The following is a 16,193-nucleotide window of genomic DNA, read 5'->3' as shown; positions in this document are numbered from 1 at the left end:
ATAGTGAAATGAGACAGGAAATTAATGCACCACCAGGCCATGGAAGAGGCTGTGATTGAGATCTACCTGCACCAGGAGGACCGAGATGCAGGGAAGAACCATGAGTAAAAGATGATTTTCTGTGCCCTTAGGACCAGAGGGAGGCTGGGGGTGTCATGGAGCAGGTAATACCTGGAAATTTTTCAGAAATAAACCCACCCCAGAAGAATTCACTTCAGAGGACAGCACTGAAGCTATACCTCAGGGAGAGGGGTGTACCTGATCAGAGCACACAGGAGCAAACGAAGAGGGAAAGAGAGAGAGTGGAACACATTCTAGCCCACCAAGCCCAAGGACGATATTCCTACTCTGAACAGCCAAATGGGATCATAGGGCTGGTCCCACCACGAGACACTATGTCCTTCCATTGACCCATAGCTCTACAAGGGACAACATGCAGCACCACTAATCATGGGTTCAGTAGGCACAATTGTACAGTTGAGATATATATATATTATAATATAGTCATAGAGAGCATTAGAGATAGAAGAGAGAGTCAACTAATGGAGTCAGACACAGTTCATAGTAGCATGCTCACCTCCTGGATGGCCATGATCTTACCAGCCAGGTGCGCATACAGCATGGGCCGAGGTAAGATGGGGCAGGAACCTGGCAGCCAGCTGGAGACCTGGCAGGAGGCTGGAGGACCCCATTTATTGCTAACCAAGGGTTATATCTACTTCTGGGGAGCATGATTTCAGGTAACCGCACGACACAGGAAGGTGCAGTACCATAGGCATACACATTACAGGAAGGGGATATACAATGGGCATAGGTGTAACAGGAAGGGGATGATCTAGGGCTATACACATGATAGGAAGGGGAGGACCCTAGATTCATGATGGCAGCCTAACCGTGGCCACCCTTGGGTGGGTTTGACTTCTCTGGGGTCTCCTATAAGGAAACAGTCAACTACTATCCTTATCAGAAGGGAGTGGATCTTACTTGTTGTGGGATAAACAGTGGTGACTGCTTGCTCTAGAGGACTGATAACCCTTAGGGAGACTAACCCCCCTGATCTACTTCTGATGACCTCTAAGTGTATAGTCATTCGCAAGCAACTGAGTTTGGCATATATTTGGGGGAGACAACTTGGGAGAAATCCTTCTGTTTCCCACAACAACACTGGAGGTTCAGTGTGGGGAATTGTGCCCGATCTGACCCACCACACCTGGGGGAAACGCTAAGTGCATGCAACAGAACAGCAAGGGGAGCAAAGCAACACAGTCCCTGGGGAATACCAAACATAGGCTTTGGGGCCAGGGGGTGTGTGGCATTCCATCAGACTCAACCGGAAAACACTCCTAAAGGTCAAAAAACAGACCTAGGACAATTTATTCTTTTTTTGTCTTTGGTTTTTCTTGTTTTGTTTTTGTTTTCTTTTGTTATTTCCTTTTGCTGTCTTGTTTTGTGCTTATTACTGTGTCTGCATGTCTATCTAGATAAGATATGCAGGATAAACAATGGGACTAATGGTTCGGAGGGAGCATGGGAGAGGGGAAGGCAGAAGAAAGGAAGAGTGGTGTTAACCAACCCAGGGACAAAGGAACAACAAGTGATCTAAAATCAATGGCGAGGAGGGTATAGGAGGCCTGGTAGGGCTTGATCAAAGGCAATACAGCCAAGAGGAATTACTGAAACCCTAATGAAGGCTGATCATGATAGTGGGACAAGAGGAAAGCAAAAGGAAACAGAGGAAAGAACTAGGAAGCAAAAGACATTTATAAAGGTCTAAATATAGGCATATACATATATAAATGTATTTATCTATAATAATAGGGAAATAGATATCATATATCTATTTGTAATATATTTTATATATAACATATTTATATGTTGAATATTAAGGTAGCAGACACACATTAGGCCTCTACTCAAGTACTCCCTCAATGCAAGAACACTTGATTCTAATAACCTGGCATTCTGTAATGCTCACATTCCTGACATGATTGCTGAAGACAAAATGGGTGCATAAGCAAATGTGGTGAAGAAAGTTGATGGTGTTGGCTATCAAAAGATATAGTGTCTAGGGTCTTAAAGACTTGAAGATAAACAAGCAGCCACATAGCTGAGAAGCAACAAAGTCCACATGGAAGAAGCACACCAGCCTGTGTGACTACGAGGTGTCCATGGGATCAGTTATCAGGCACCAAAGACCCAGAACAAAAAAAAATCATATCAATCTGAATGAGGGGGAGTGCAGAGTGGAGACCCAAAGCCCATCTGTGGACAATTGGACATCCTCTTCCAGAAGGCTCACAATGAAGAAAAGAGCCAGTCAGAGTACAGAATAGCAATGATGAAACATACAACTTTCCTCTAGTTTTTGAAGGTTTCCTCTCCCCAACTATCATGACCCCAATTCTACCTTACAAATCCAGCAAGACCAGAGCATGTCTTATATGTATAAAAGCTGGAAACACAGGGAAGCCAGGTCAGATAAACCCCTCAGGATCAGTAATAAGAATAGTGACACCAGGAGGGGAAGGGGAAGGTAGGAGAGGAAAGGGGAACCGATCACAATGATCTACATATAGCCTACTCCCAGGGAGATGGACAACAGAAAAGTGGGTGTGGGGAGACATCAGACAGTGTAAGACATGGAGAAGTAATTTATAAATTATCAAGGGTTCATGAGGGAGGGAGATTCAGGGAACAAGGGGAAAAGGAAGAGTTGATACCGAGGGCTCAAGTCGAAAGAAAATGTTTGGAAAATGATGGTGGCAACAAATGTACAAATGTGCTTGACACGATGGATGCGTGTGTATATTGTGACAAGAGCTATATGAGCCCTCGATAAAATTATTTTTTAAGAGTGTGGGATAATGGTGCAAGGAAGATAAGCTTGGATCAGTCTGAATGTATGAATATTGGCCCACGAAGTACAGATTTTTCATTCCATGTTTCAGCTCGAGATGTTCAGCGATGATCTAATGGTTTATTTGATTGGCTTGCTGAAGTATGGGTTGCAGGATGGCCTTTGCTAAATCAGCTTGAGGTCCCAGACCTACCTCTGTATATGATAGGCACCCAAAGGCTTAGGGAAATTGACATGTTCGAGTGGCTTCATCCGGATAGAACCACAGCCTCACAAAGTGAGTGCCCAAAAGACATACCTTTTACCAAAACAGTAAGAAACAAATGTGTGAAGGGAGCCCCAGCATCTCTCAAAGGTCCTGTGATTGATATTTTTTGGGAAGTGAGGTTTGACACTAAGGAACCCTAGGGGCACCGAGGTTACACTTTGGGCTGTGATCTTCAAGGTCAACCGTTCAAAACCACCAGCCACTCCATGGGAGAAAGAGGGGGCTTTCTACTCTCCTAAGCAAATACAGTCTCGGAAACTCATGGGTGCATTTCTACCCTGTCCTACAGGCTCTCTTTGAGTTGACATCAACTCGCTGGCAGTGAGTTTGTTTGAGGTTTGAGAGTAAGAGCTGCCCTCAGTGAATTAAGACACTTGCTTGCAGTGAGGTTGATTGGGCCCTGTGGGTCTAGGGGCCAAGTTGCCCTCAGTGACAGAGGCAAGGTGGGCCTGGTTATGAAAAGAGTCAAGGTAGTAACCAGAATAGCCTGACTTGTATGGAGTTGGCTACTTAAACAGGGGGTCCTATGAGTGAAATAAATGGCAAATCTACTACTGTATATACTTGAGTATAAGCAAATCTACTACTGTATATACATGAGTATAAGCTAATCTACTACTGTATATACGTGAGTATAAGCAAATCTACTACTGTATATACATGAGTATAAGCTAATCTACTACTGTATATACGTGAGTATAAGCAAATCTACTACTGTATATACATGAGTATAAGCAAATCTACTCTATATACGTGAATATAAGCTAGTCTACTACTGTATATACTTGAGTATAAGCTGACCTGAATATCAGCCAACCCACCTAATTTTACCGCAAAAACTGCATAAACGATGTGTTGAAAAATTCGGCTTATACATGAGTACATATACTAAATATTTATTTGGCCTACACAAGCAGAAAATTCCTAAATCAGGTCAACGGTAGTCTAACTTGGATCTCCAACATAGAGAGTCACCACCCTTTAATCAATTCCCAGACTTGAGCCAGCTTACAAACCCATCACCCCTTGAATGAAGGGAAGGCTGGGTCCTTTTGAGGAAGGGTACACTACACCACCAGCGATTTATACTGTAAGTCCCTCTCCTAGTCTTCCCTAATGAGATCCTTGGCCATTCACAAGAGGGACTGCGTATTGGGGAAAAAGAAATAATTACAATTTTCAGGGATTACTGAACACTATTTCTGAGTTGACGTTAATCTCAGGTAACTCAAAATGTTTTGAAGGCCCACCAGTCAAAGGGATACCCTATGGAGATCAAGTTATTAATGGAGTTTTAGCTCATGTTCATCTGTCACTGGGTCCAATGGGTCCCCAAACCCAGCCTGTACTAATTTCCCCAGTTCCAGAATGAATGATTGGAATAGATACAGGTAGCAACTGGAAGAACCCCCATATTGAATTCCTGAACTGTGGACTAAGGGCTGTTGTGGGAGGAAAGCCCAGTGGAAGCCACGAGAACGGCCTCTGCATAGGAAAGTAGTAAGGCCAAAGCAACACCGCCGTCCTGGAGGGATTGCCAAGATTAGTGCCACCTTCAGGACTTGAAGGAGCCATGGGTGAGATTCCCACCACATACCCATTTAACTCACCTATTTGGCCTGTGCAGAAACCAGATGGACCTTGGTGACAATAGGTGACTATAAATTTAACCAGGTAGTGCCTCCAATTACAGCTACTAATCCAGATAAAGTTTCATCACTTAAGCAAATTAATACTCCCCTGGTATCTGGCTATTGACCTGACCAATGCCTTTTTATCAATTCCAGTTTCAAAGGACCACCAGAAGCAGTTTGCCTATAGAGTCACCATGAGTCAGAATTGGCTCAATAGCAGTGAGTTTGGTTTTTGAGTGGCAAGGGCAACAATATACTTCTATAGCTCTCCCTCAGAATTACGTCAACTCCCCAAGACTGTGCCATAATTTAGTCCACAAGGACTTTGATCACCTTTATCTTCCACAAAATGTCACACTGGTCTATTACATTTATGACTTTATGTTGACTGAATCTAGTAAGGAAGAAATATCAATAACTTTAGACTTATTGGTGCAACATCTGTATGCTAGAGGGTGGGAAATTAACCCAACAAAAATTCAGTCATCTTCCATCTCAGTGAAATTTCTAGGGGTCTAGTGGTGTGAGACATAACCCTACTGCAATAAAAGATAAATTATTGTTATCTGGCCACTCCCACAACTAAGGAGGCACAACTTTGGGTAGGCATATTAATCTGGGTTGAATAGAGAAACAAATTCATAGACACTCATATATATGTGTCATATATAATACACATAATAATATGTGTATTAGAAAGAGCTTTATCTAAAGAATAATTGTATGTTAAGAAAACATCCCAGACCAGTCCAGATCAAGTCCTTAAGTCCGATGTTAGCCCATATGTCCAATACCAGTCTATAAACTCCTCTTCAGACTCACGCAACACATGCAATGACACCAAATGCAAGAAGGTCACAGATCAGTGGGTAGAAAGTCTTGTGAATTTGGTGGCGATGGAAACATCCCAATGCTGGCGTGGGTCTCCACATGGCTCCTCCAGCTCAGGACTCTGGCTCCATCAACATAGCTCCATGGGATTTGTCAACAGGATTGTCTCACAGAGAGAGTGTGTGCCACCTCCAGGAGGATGACAAAAGTTCCCAGAATCCTCAGGAAAAGACCATGCCCACACAGTGACCTCATTGGCTATGACCTGATTGACAGGCTAGAGTCCACCCCTTTGCAAGTTGACAGATTATGTAACCACCACAGTGGGCCTCTTTGGTTTGGGAGGCAACACATCCCTCATTGGGGTGTGCTGCTCTGGCCTATATATCAAGTGTCAAACAGCTGCCAGCTTTGCGTGGGCCCCAGAACAAGAGAAGGTTCTTCAATAAGTTCAGGCTGTCATGCAAGCTGCTCTGCCGCTTGGACCATATGAGCCCCCGATCCAGTGGTGCTTGAAGTGTGTCAGGGGCAGGTAGAGATGCAGCTTAAAGTCTTTGGCATGTTCCAATTGGTTAATCACAGTGCTGACCCTTAGGATTTGAGAACAAAGCTCTGCCATCCTCTGAAACGACTCCCCTTTGGAAGCACAGCTTTGGGGCTGATACTGGGCCTTAATGGAGATTTACCACCTCACAATGAGCCAAGTCACCCTGTAACCCGAACGGCCTATTATGAACTGGGTGTTGTCTGACCCACAGTCTCAAAGTTGGATGTGCACAGCAGCACTCAATTATTAAACTGAAGTGGTGTGTCCAAGATAAAGAGCAGGACCTGCAGGGACAAGGAAACTGCACAAGGATGAGCCCCAGAGCCTATGGATGCCTGTCAGTACCAGCTTTCTCCCAATCTGCACTTCTGGCCCCATGGGGAGTTCCTTACGATCAGTTCACTGAGGGGGGAAAAGTAATGCATGCTTTTACTGGTGGTTCTGCACAGTAGGTAGGTGTCACATGCTGTACTGGTGGTTCTGCACAGTAGGTAGGTGTCACATGTTGTACTGGTGGTTCTGCACAGTAGGTAGGTGCCACATGCTTTACTGGTGGTTCTGCACAGTAGGTAGGTACCACATGCTTTACTGGTGGTTCTGCACAATAGGTAGGTACCACATGCTTTACTGGTGGTTCTGCACAATAGGTAGGTACCACATGCTTTACTGGTGGTTCTGCACAGTAGGTAGGTACCTGTCCAAGAGTGGACAGCAGCAGCAGCACTACAACCCCTTTCTAGAGCCTGTGGTGAAAGGAAAGGAGAGTGGCGAAGGGACATCCTCCCAATGGACAGAACTTCAAGCAGTATACCTAGGTGTTTAGTTTGCTTGGAAGGAGAAATAGCCAAATGTGCCATTGAATATTGATTCATGGGCTGTGGCCAGTAGCTTGACTAGATGGTCGGGGACTTGAAAGGAACACAATTGGGAAAGGAATATGATTGACAAGGAGGTGTGGGTGAGGTGTGTAGAGAGACCTCTCCAAATTGGGCCAAAATAAATGAAGATATTTGCCTCGTATGAATGCTCACACAGTCAGTGTTTGAGGGTTGCCTCTGCAGAGGAGGACTTTCACAGTCACGTGGGTAGGAGACACGTTCTGTGGAAACCAGTCAGCCTCGTTCCCCGGTCACCCCCGTCCTTACCCAGTGGGTGAATGAGCAAAGTGGGCAGGATGGCAGGGCTCAGCAACGCAGACTTCCACTCCCCAAAGTCGATTTGGCTACTGCGACTGCTGAGTGCCCAATCTGCCAGCAGCAGAGACCAGCACCTCTCCAAGATAAGGGACCATTCCTTGAGGGAATCAACCAACACCCTGGTGGCAGGTTGCTTACATTAGACCATTTCCTTCCAGGCAAGAGCAGCGTTTTGTTTTACTGTCGTAGACACTCTGGATATGGATTTGCTTTCCCTGCATGCAATGCTTCTGCCAAAACTCCCGCTCACGGACTTACAGAATGCCTCATCTAAGATGGTATTCTACACAGCATCGCCTCAGATCAAGGGACTCATGTCTCAGAAAATGGAATGTGGCAATGGGCCCATGTTCATGGAACCACTGATCTTACCATGTTCCCTCGTCATCGTGAAGCAGCTGGCTTGGTAGAACAATGGAAGGAACTTCTGAAGACACAATTACTGTGCCAGCTTAGTGGAACCAACTTGCAAGGTTGGGACCATGTTCTCCGGGAGGTTGTATATGCTTCAGGCCAGCATCCAATACATGGTGCTGTTTCTCCAAAAGCCAGCATTCGCAGGGCCAGAAAACATGGGATGGAGATGGTGATGGCACCGTTCATTATGACTCCTATTGACTCACTTGCCACGTTCTTGCTTCCTGCCTCTGCAGCCCTCTGTCCTCGGGATCTGGAGGCCTTGGGTCTGCAGAAGGAATTACTTCCACCTGGAGATACACTGCTGATACACTTCCACCTGGAGATACACTGCTGGAAGCTAAGAATGCTCCTGACCACTTGGGATTCCTCGTGCTTCTGGATCAACAGGCAAGAGGGTATCATTGTATGGTGCGATGCAGGCTTGCTTGCTCCTGCTGATCAAGGGGAAATTGTAGTAGCGTTGCATAATGGTGGTGAAGAAGAAGAAGTCTGCCATCCGGGATGTTCCTTAGGTCGTGTCTTGGTTCTTCCACACCCTGTGAGTCAAGTAATTTGTTTTCAGTTGTGTTCATTTGTTTAAATTTTGTTCATTTGTTCTCCAACATGTTGAAGTCCTATTCCCTTGTACCTGTAACCATGGCTATTTGGGAAAGGTCGTTCAAGACACTATCAGTTAACATGCCGCAGGGGAATAGCACTGGGTCCTAAGTATTTCAGATGGCCACGTGAAGGCGGAACACCTGGGACTACCCGAAAGTAAGAGCGAGATAAGAAAGGGTTTGTCCCTGGACTTCAAAAGGACTGTGGCTGGCCCACACAGTGATTTGGACTGTGAACCTCCAGAACCATGAGAAAGTAAATTCATTCTGAATGCCAGCTACTTGGTGCACTGTTTTAGCAGCCTCGGGAAACAAACAGTATGCTCCGTTCTGATCACCAACCAATGCTGCGGCACCCTCTGCCTCCCATAGATGCCCGAGGGCAATGAGTCCCCTCTTCCTCCATAGATGCCCTCGTGGTAATGAATCTTCTTGGACAGAATGGACTGTTCCATAGAAACCTTCAGGGAAAAGTCAGTTTGCAGGAAAGAGGTGGTAATGGAGCTTCCCAACTCACAATTTGTGACTCTCGCCATAACCTCTGGGAGCCATGCCAGTAAGGGGTTGAGACGGGATGGAGGACACTCTTGCTGGCTCTGAATGGATTTGAGGTGGGGCCCACGCTGATGGGACATTGGGCTTTCAGTCAGAAGTAGAGTTGATAGCACAGATTCGACAGTGATGTTACTACCAGGCTGTGGGACATGGAAATTAAAGCACAAGCACAGTATCCTGCCCGGATTTGTCCTTTTTATTTATCCCTTTAAACTTCAGGAAAGTTGTAAAGATACAACTTTGGGATCTTTCCCTATGCTACAGACCCGGCTCTGGCTCATGTGTTTCTAAGGTCCCTGTCTCCACTCCTGATGCTCTCCGCGATGACTTCCACTCTCTGCCACAGTGGCTACCCCCTCCATAGTGCAAAGCCCCTGGTCTCCTAGTCAGCCTGACCTTGACCCCACTAGTGTCCAGATCAGGCTGCCTTTGACACTCATGAAGAAAGAACAGAGGCAGCTGGTCTTCTGGTGGCACTTGACCTCTTGATGGACAGGTGAATGGCTTCCGTTTGTGAGCAGTGGCGAGCGTGCTGCCTCTCGGAGCCACGTGCCTCTTCTCCTTTCTGTGGCCTCAGCCCTTCTCCTACCAGCTACTGAGCAGCTAGATGTTTGGCTCTGTCTCTCAGGTGGACTTGGAAGCCCCTCCAGTTGACCTGTGCTCTCTTTTCCCTCCACCCCAACTTCTTGCTCCCTTCCCTCAAATCTCTGTTCACATCAGAGCTGTGTGTGTGTGTGTGTGTGTGTGTGTATGTGTGTAATCTATGCCACAGCCATCGTGATGTTGTTTGGGGAGCCCACAGTAGCGACACCACATTTGTGTCTCCCTCTGGAGTCCTTGGTGGCTGCTCCTGACATGGCCTTACTTCTGCCCTGTGGGCCTGCCCACTGATTCATGGCACCTGCAGTGGTGCTTCCATGAATGTGGCCCACGCTGTAGGTATTGGGTTTCAGGTAGGTTTTTGTGGGGTATGTTCTATTGTCTCCCCACTAACAAAAGCAGAGGAGGTAAGCCCAGGCACCTCAGAGAAGAACTGGATACTCCTGGTACTGCGTTGATCCCTGGAGGTTGAGCTTCAAGTACAGTTTGTGTCCAAGGTACACCTGCCACGGCCCACTTGTGAGAAGATGAGGTAAATTAGCCTCTCCCAATAGATGGAGCTAGGGTAAAGAAGCCACTTTCGACTCTTGCAAGAAGTTGTATATATGGATTGTGATAAGAGTTGTACGAGCCCCCAATAAAATGTTTAAAAACACTAACTAAATAAATCTATATGTTGACTTTCTTATCAATCATCTTATTGTGCAATCAAAACAGAGTTCATTGGTTGGAAGATTACACTTAGAACCACCAGATAACTTTTAAAACTTCACTTTGTGGGTAATGTTTCATGCAAAGAAATAACGGTATGTTTTATATGTTGTAGAGGTTTGGGGTGCTGTTTTTATGCTCTTTGTATGGCAGTGTGTGTATATTGTGTTAAGTTCCTCAAGAATCTCTCCTTCAGAACTTTTTGACTAATACCTTTGTGTAACTATCTTGAATAAAGCCACAACAGTGTTAAGAAAAAAAAAAAGTTGCCGTCTTAGAAATTCATGGTGCAGTTCTACCTTGTCCTAGAGGGATGCTGTGAACGTGGCCTGGACGGCAGTGAGGTCACTTGCTTGTTGTTTGTTTGACAGATGAAGTAACCTTTCCCTGCAGAGCTGTACGTGGCAGCAGTGTCTGGGAAACGTCCTCCCATCTGTCCTGACTCAAGAGCTTCATACATTTCCAGGGCAGGAGCCTGGTGAGCCTTGCAGCTTTTTCCCTTGGGGGCCTGTCATAAGTCATCCCGTCCCGAGGCTAGCTGGGCCAGCAGCATGGCATCAGGAAGGACCGGAGCAAATGATAGCCACGGTCACGATTTGGTCATGGTTACGGGTGTCCACTACATCGCTTCTTCATGTGACTTGCATGAAATCACCTTCAAACATGGTACGTACTTGAATAACCCAAATTGACCCTTATCCAGCCACCGCTGCAGTTTCCTCACAGGCGTATCAAAGATGCTCTTGGCCAAGCTGTTCTGGGCCATGGAATGCAGTGGTGGTGTCTTACTGCTGGAGTTGGCCATCTTTCAGCCCTGCCGCGGCACTGGGCAACGGAGCTGAATCTCCCGTAGCCTCACAGGCAGAGAGGTCAGTAGTGGGTGCTTCACAGGTTCTTCAGCCCCCCCCCCCCCGCCCATACCCTACCCCATCTGGGGTAAGAGTGAGGGTGAGGCTGTTTGTTATGGGAGGCTATTGGGGGCTGGGGAAGGAAAATAGATGAATCTCTTGCATGGTATAAAGCTGTGAAGCTAACTCTAAAGAGGTTTTTCTCTTTGCAGATATGCAAGCACAGGCCTGGCAAAAAAACAAACAAACCAGGTGGGCCAGAATTTCTTTGTTCCACCACTGTGAGGACACCAGTCAGTAGGAGATACCATCTACACAAGACCTCATGACAGATACGCCTGGAGGACATAATTAGGAGTGAAATTACTCAATCACGAAAGGACAGATACTGTATGAGATGGCTATTCATCAAGAAAAAGTTTCACACTAAAAAAAAATCCTTTGATGGTTATCAGTGGCAGGAGGGCAAGAGAAGGAAAGTCACTGGGTACAGGGCAGACAAGTGTTAACGTGAATGAATGAAGGGGAAGCTAATAGACCATAACAGGGAGGTTGACCAAAAATGATGAGGAGGGGGAGTTGTAAGAGTCAAAGGCAACAAAAGCAAATAGTGTGGTACATGGTACGCACAATCCTACAAGAGCAGTGAGCTACAAGTATAGCCATGCAAGCTGAATAGGTGTGGGAGGGAAAATGAGAGTTACCCACCAATAGAAAGATAGATAGATGCGATAGCTAGCTGTAGCTATAGCTAGATATAGATATAGCTAGAGATAGAGATAGAGATAGCTATAGAAATAAAAATAGATATAGATATAGATAGGTTTGACAAAGGAAAGGTGCGCATGTGTATTTATATTTGCTACAAATATACCCATGAATAGGGTGGCGCATACAGAGGGGAAGTTATAAAAACCAAAGAGACCTAACCAAACACCCTGAGGGAATGCGTCGCTGGGCCTGGGGGAGCAGAACATTGTCTTGCGGGACACCAAGGTCAGCTACCATAGCATGGTTCACAAGGACAATAATACACATGCTAATGTGGTGAGTAGTGACTAGGATCTTAGAAGTTTGTGAGCAGCCATCTAAAGTGCAAATAATGGTCTCTCTCAATTAAAAAAGGGGGGGGCGGACATACATAAACAGTTCATCCAGTGGACTAATGGCCCATAAAAGCATCAGTCTCTACAACCCTGAGACCAGAAGAACCATGTGGTACCAAGCTATTACTGCTGACTGCTCAGAAAGGGGATTACATTAGGAAATCCTGCATGGAGCAGAACTCAAACTCATAAAGGATACCAGGCTTACCTGTAGGGATCCCCCAGGCTATGACCCATAGTCACCTTTTAATTCTGTAACTGAACTGACCCCCATATTAGAATCATCAGTCATTTAAGGTCAAAGGCTAGCCTTTACTCAATGCCAGAGTTGAAAGGGTTAGAAAAGAAAGAATGAAACAGAAAGCAGAGGGATGAAGGAGCCTAAGTGATGGTACATGGAGGATATTTCAATCAGTGAGGTGAAAGAAAATGTGTATGAATTGGTGAATGCAAATCACTCTGTACACCTTCGCCTAATTCACAATAAAAAAACTTTCTTTAATCTACTCTACAGATTCTCCCACTAAACTACATGTTATACAGTTATCCAGATTTTCAATGTGTATATGTGTAACAAGGATGAAAAATTTTGCAACACATTGTTTTTTGTTTTGTTTTTAATCATTATATTGGGGCTCATACAACTCTTATCACAATCCACACATACATCAATTGTGTAAAGCACCCTTATACATTCACCGTCCTCATCATTCTTAAAACACTCACATTCCGCTTGGGCTCCTGGAATCAGCTCCTCATTTTTCTTCTTCCCCCCTGCTCCCTTCCTGCTCTCCACTCCCTCATGAACCCTTGATAATTTATAAATTATTATTTTGTCATATCTTACACTGCCCATCTCCCTTCACCCACTTTTCTGTTGTCCATCCCCTAGGGAGGAGGTTATATATAGATCATTGTAATCAGTTCCCCCTTTCTACCCGCTCTTCCCTCCTGCCTCCCGGTATCACCACTCTCACCACTGGTCCTGAGGGGTTCAGCTGTCCTGGATTCCCTGTGTTTCCAGTTCCTGTATGCACCGTCGTACATCCTCTGGTCTAACCAGGTTTTTAAGGAAAAATTGGGATCACGATAGTTGATGGGGGGGTGGTGGTATTTAAGAACTAGAGGAAGGTTTTGAGTTTCATTGTTGCTACACTGCACTCTGAGCAACTCATCTCCTCCCCACTACCCCTCTGCAAGGGATGTCCAGTTGTCTACAGATGGGCATTGGGTCCCCATCACACACGCCCCCTCATTCACGATGATAGGATTTTTTTTTCCTTTGATACCTGGTCCCTTAGACCCTTCGTGATCACACATTGTTTTACTGAGAAAATTCTACATATAGTTTCCTATTTGTGATAGTTAAGGTTTGGGTCAAATTAACTGGGCCAGAATTTTCAGTAGCAGGCCAGTTAAGACAAGTAATCCTCCATGATGAGATCTTGAGGTTGTGGCCTGCTTCCAGTAGAAGTAGATGTGATGGAAAGGTTTGCTGGGTCTGGCTTCTACATATGATTCGTCTGCCTTCAGATGGTTGGACTTGAGCCGATAAGACTGCTATATTGCTTTACAATCCTGAAAGTTATCAGTAGCCTGTCATCTAATCTGCCAATCTTAGATTTATTTGCCCCTGCAGCCACAAGCCTGTCATATTCCTACTGTTCTTGGGTTCATCAGCCCCGATTACACAAGAGAAGCTTCCAGTCTAAAAACATCTGGCCCACAGACGTGGAACTTCCCTGGACTTAGAACTTACCCACTTCTTCCATGTGTGAGACATTTTCTTGACATAAACTCTCTCTATATATATCTAGGTATATAGATATATATGGAGAGAGATGTATGTGTGGTGTGTGTGTGTATATATAAACACACACACACACACCACATACATGTATAAGCTTCACTCTGTCTTGTTTCTCTAGAGAACCCAGCCTAAGACACTCTTCAAGGACTAAAATACTTTGACTCTCAGGACAGATATTCTGGTTACACCAAATGTAACCATGTTAACCCTAACAATAACATTAATCCTAGCTTTGTCCCTATTTCTAACCCTAAAAATAACACTAAATCTATTCTTAACCCTATCTCTAACCCTAAAAGTAACCCTAACCATAAACCTAATTTCAATTCTAGATTTAGCTCTAAATCTAATCAACCCCTAATTTAATCCTAACCCAAACCACCAACCCAAAACTCTTAGTCCTAAACTTAACCTAGCTATAACCCTCTCTAACGCTAAATCAACCATTAGTACTGATAACCCTAAAGACAATCTTAAAACTAACCTCAACCCTAGATAAATAATGCAATGCTAAACCTAATGCTAATGCTTAGACTTAAATTAATGATATCCTTAGATCTAAATCTTACCTAACCTTAAACTTAACCCTAACACGAAATGTAACTCTCGCTAATCCTTAGCCTTAGTTTAGTGCACCTCAAACCATGGCCCAGATGCAGTTCTAGCCCCACTGCAACTGCCACTCTTACCCCAAAATCAACCCAAGAAGGGCCTTCATTCCATAGCAAAATTTGATTCTGATTTTATCCTAACCCTAATCCTAACATTGGGTCTAACTCAAGCAAGATCAAAGCTAACCCTAACACTAGTGGTAGTCCTAGATCTACCTCTAATCTTAACCATAACTCTAAATCTAACCCTAACTCTATATAAAATTTTAACCTTAATCCTTAACCTCAACCTAACCCTAGACCTAACTCTGACTGTAGCTCCACTCTAATGCTAATCCTAACCCTAGATCGGATCCTAACCCGGAAACACTTAAATCTAACAGAAACCCTAACCATACTTACAACCCTACATGGGACTATAAGCATAACTATAAGTGTAATCTTATGCTAATCCATGATCTAATTCTCTTTTTTAGAGGCAATAAGACATTTTAATATACACATTTTTGTTAGTCTTTTTACTTTTTTAAAGTTACGATTATTTTAAAGTTTAAAATATTTAAAAGTTTAAACTTTTAAAGTTTAAACGTTACTATTGAAAGGGAAAGAATTGTAATGTGTCAATGATCTCTTACTATAATACTTTATTGTTTAAATATAATCATAGTAGTCCTACATCAAATTCTCCCATTGGAGGGCCAAAAACCCTTCATCAATCATAAGCAATGTATAAACTATATTTTTAATCGTGAGGAAGCGTCTGGAAATGTTGACATAATACTACTTTTTTTTTATAACAGTCACTCTAGATCTATACCTAACACCAAGTACCTAACTCTAAGCCCACATTCAATCCTAATGCTTGATGTAACACTAGCCAAAAAAGTAACCTAAAGGCTAACCTTAATAACCCTAATCCTAGTCCCGCTTTAACTATAACCCTTATCCCTAAACACAACTCTAACCCTATCATTAATGCTTACTCTAACCTGATATCTAACTGTAACAATAAACCTAACCTAAACCCCAGATTTAATGATAAACTTAAAACTAACCTTAGCCTTAACTCTCACCCTAACTCTGAACCAAACACTACGCTAATATTAACCTAACAACAATCCTAAAACTAACCCTAACCTTAGATGTAATGCAAAAGTTAACCCTAGCCCTATACCTAAACATACCCTTATACCTAAATGATGCCCTAACCTTGACCTTAACCCTAATACTACATGTAACTCTAACTCTGTTCTTAGACTTGGTTTAGCTCTCACTCTAAACCCAACCTTCGCTATAGACACAGTCAAATCCAAACACTAACTCTAGCCTTATACTATTCCCAACCCAAACTCCAATCCGAACCCATATTCTAACACTAACCTTGCCCTGCCCCTATTCTAATGCTAAATCCTTGCCCAAATTATGATGTTAAACCCAACCTGAACCTTAACTCTTACATGAATCTAAACATAACCCTAGATTTAATTCTATCCTTAACCTAACCCATACCCTAATGTTAAAAGTAACTCTTTTTTAAAGTAACTCTTAAAAAAATAACTAACTCTTACCCTAAAATTAACCCTACATCTAGTCATAGTGC

At 44.0% G+C, this 16,193-nt stretch overlaps 1 pseudogene; it reads right to left on the bottom strand.

Moving 5' to 3' along the window:
• The window catches only part of LOC142440067 (eukaryotic translation initiation factor 5A-2 pseudogene), a 36,184-nt pseudogene extending 25,161 nt beyond the window's left edge, over window positions 1-11,023 (bottom strand).
• Between the last annotated feature and the right edge of the window lie 5,170 nt (window positions 11,024-16,193).

The sequence above is a fragment of the Tenrec ecaudatus genome, chromosome 1 (assembly GCF_050624435.1).
Source record: "Tenrec ecaudatus isolate mTenEca1 chromosome 1, mTenEca1.hap1, whole genome shotgun sequence".
NCBI classification, from domain to species: Eukaryota; Metazoa; Chordata; class Mammalia; order Afrosoricida; family Tenrecidae; genus Tenrec; species Tenrec ecaudatus.
The sequence above is the reverse complement of the archived record's forward strand: the minus strand, read 5'-3'. Positions and strand labels throughout refer to the sequence as shown.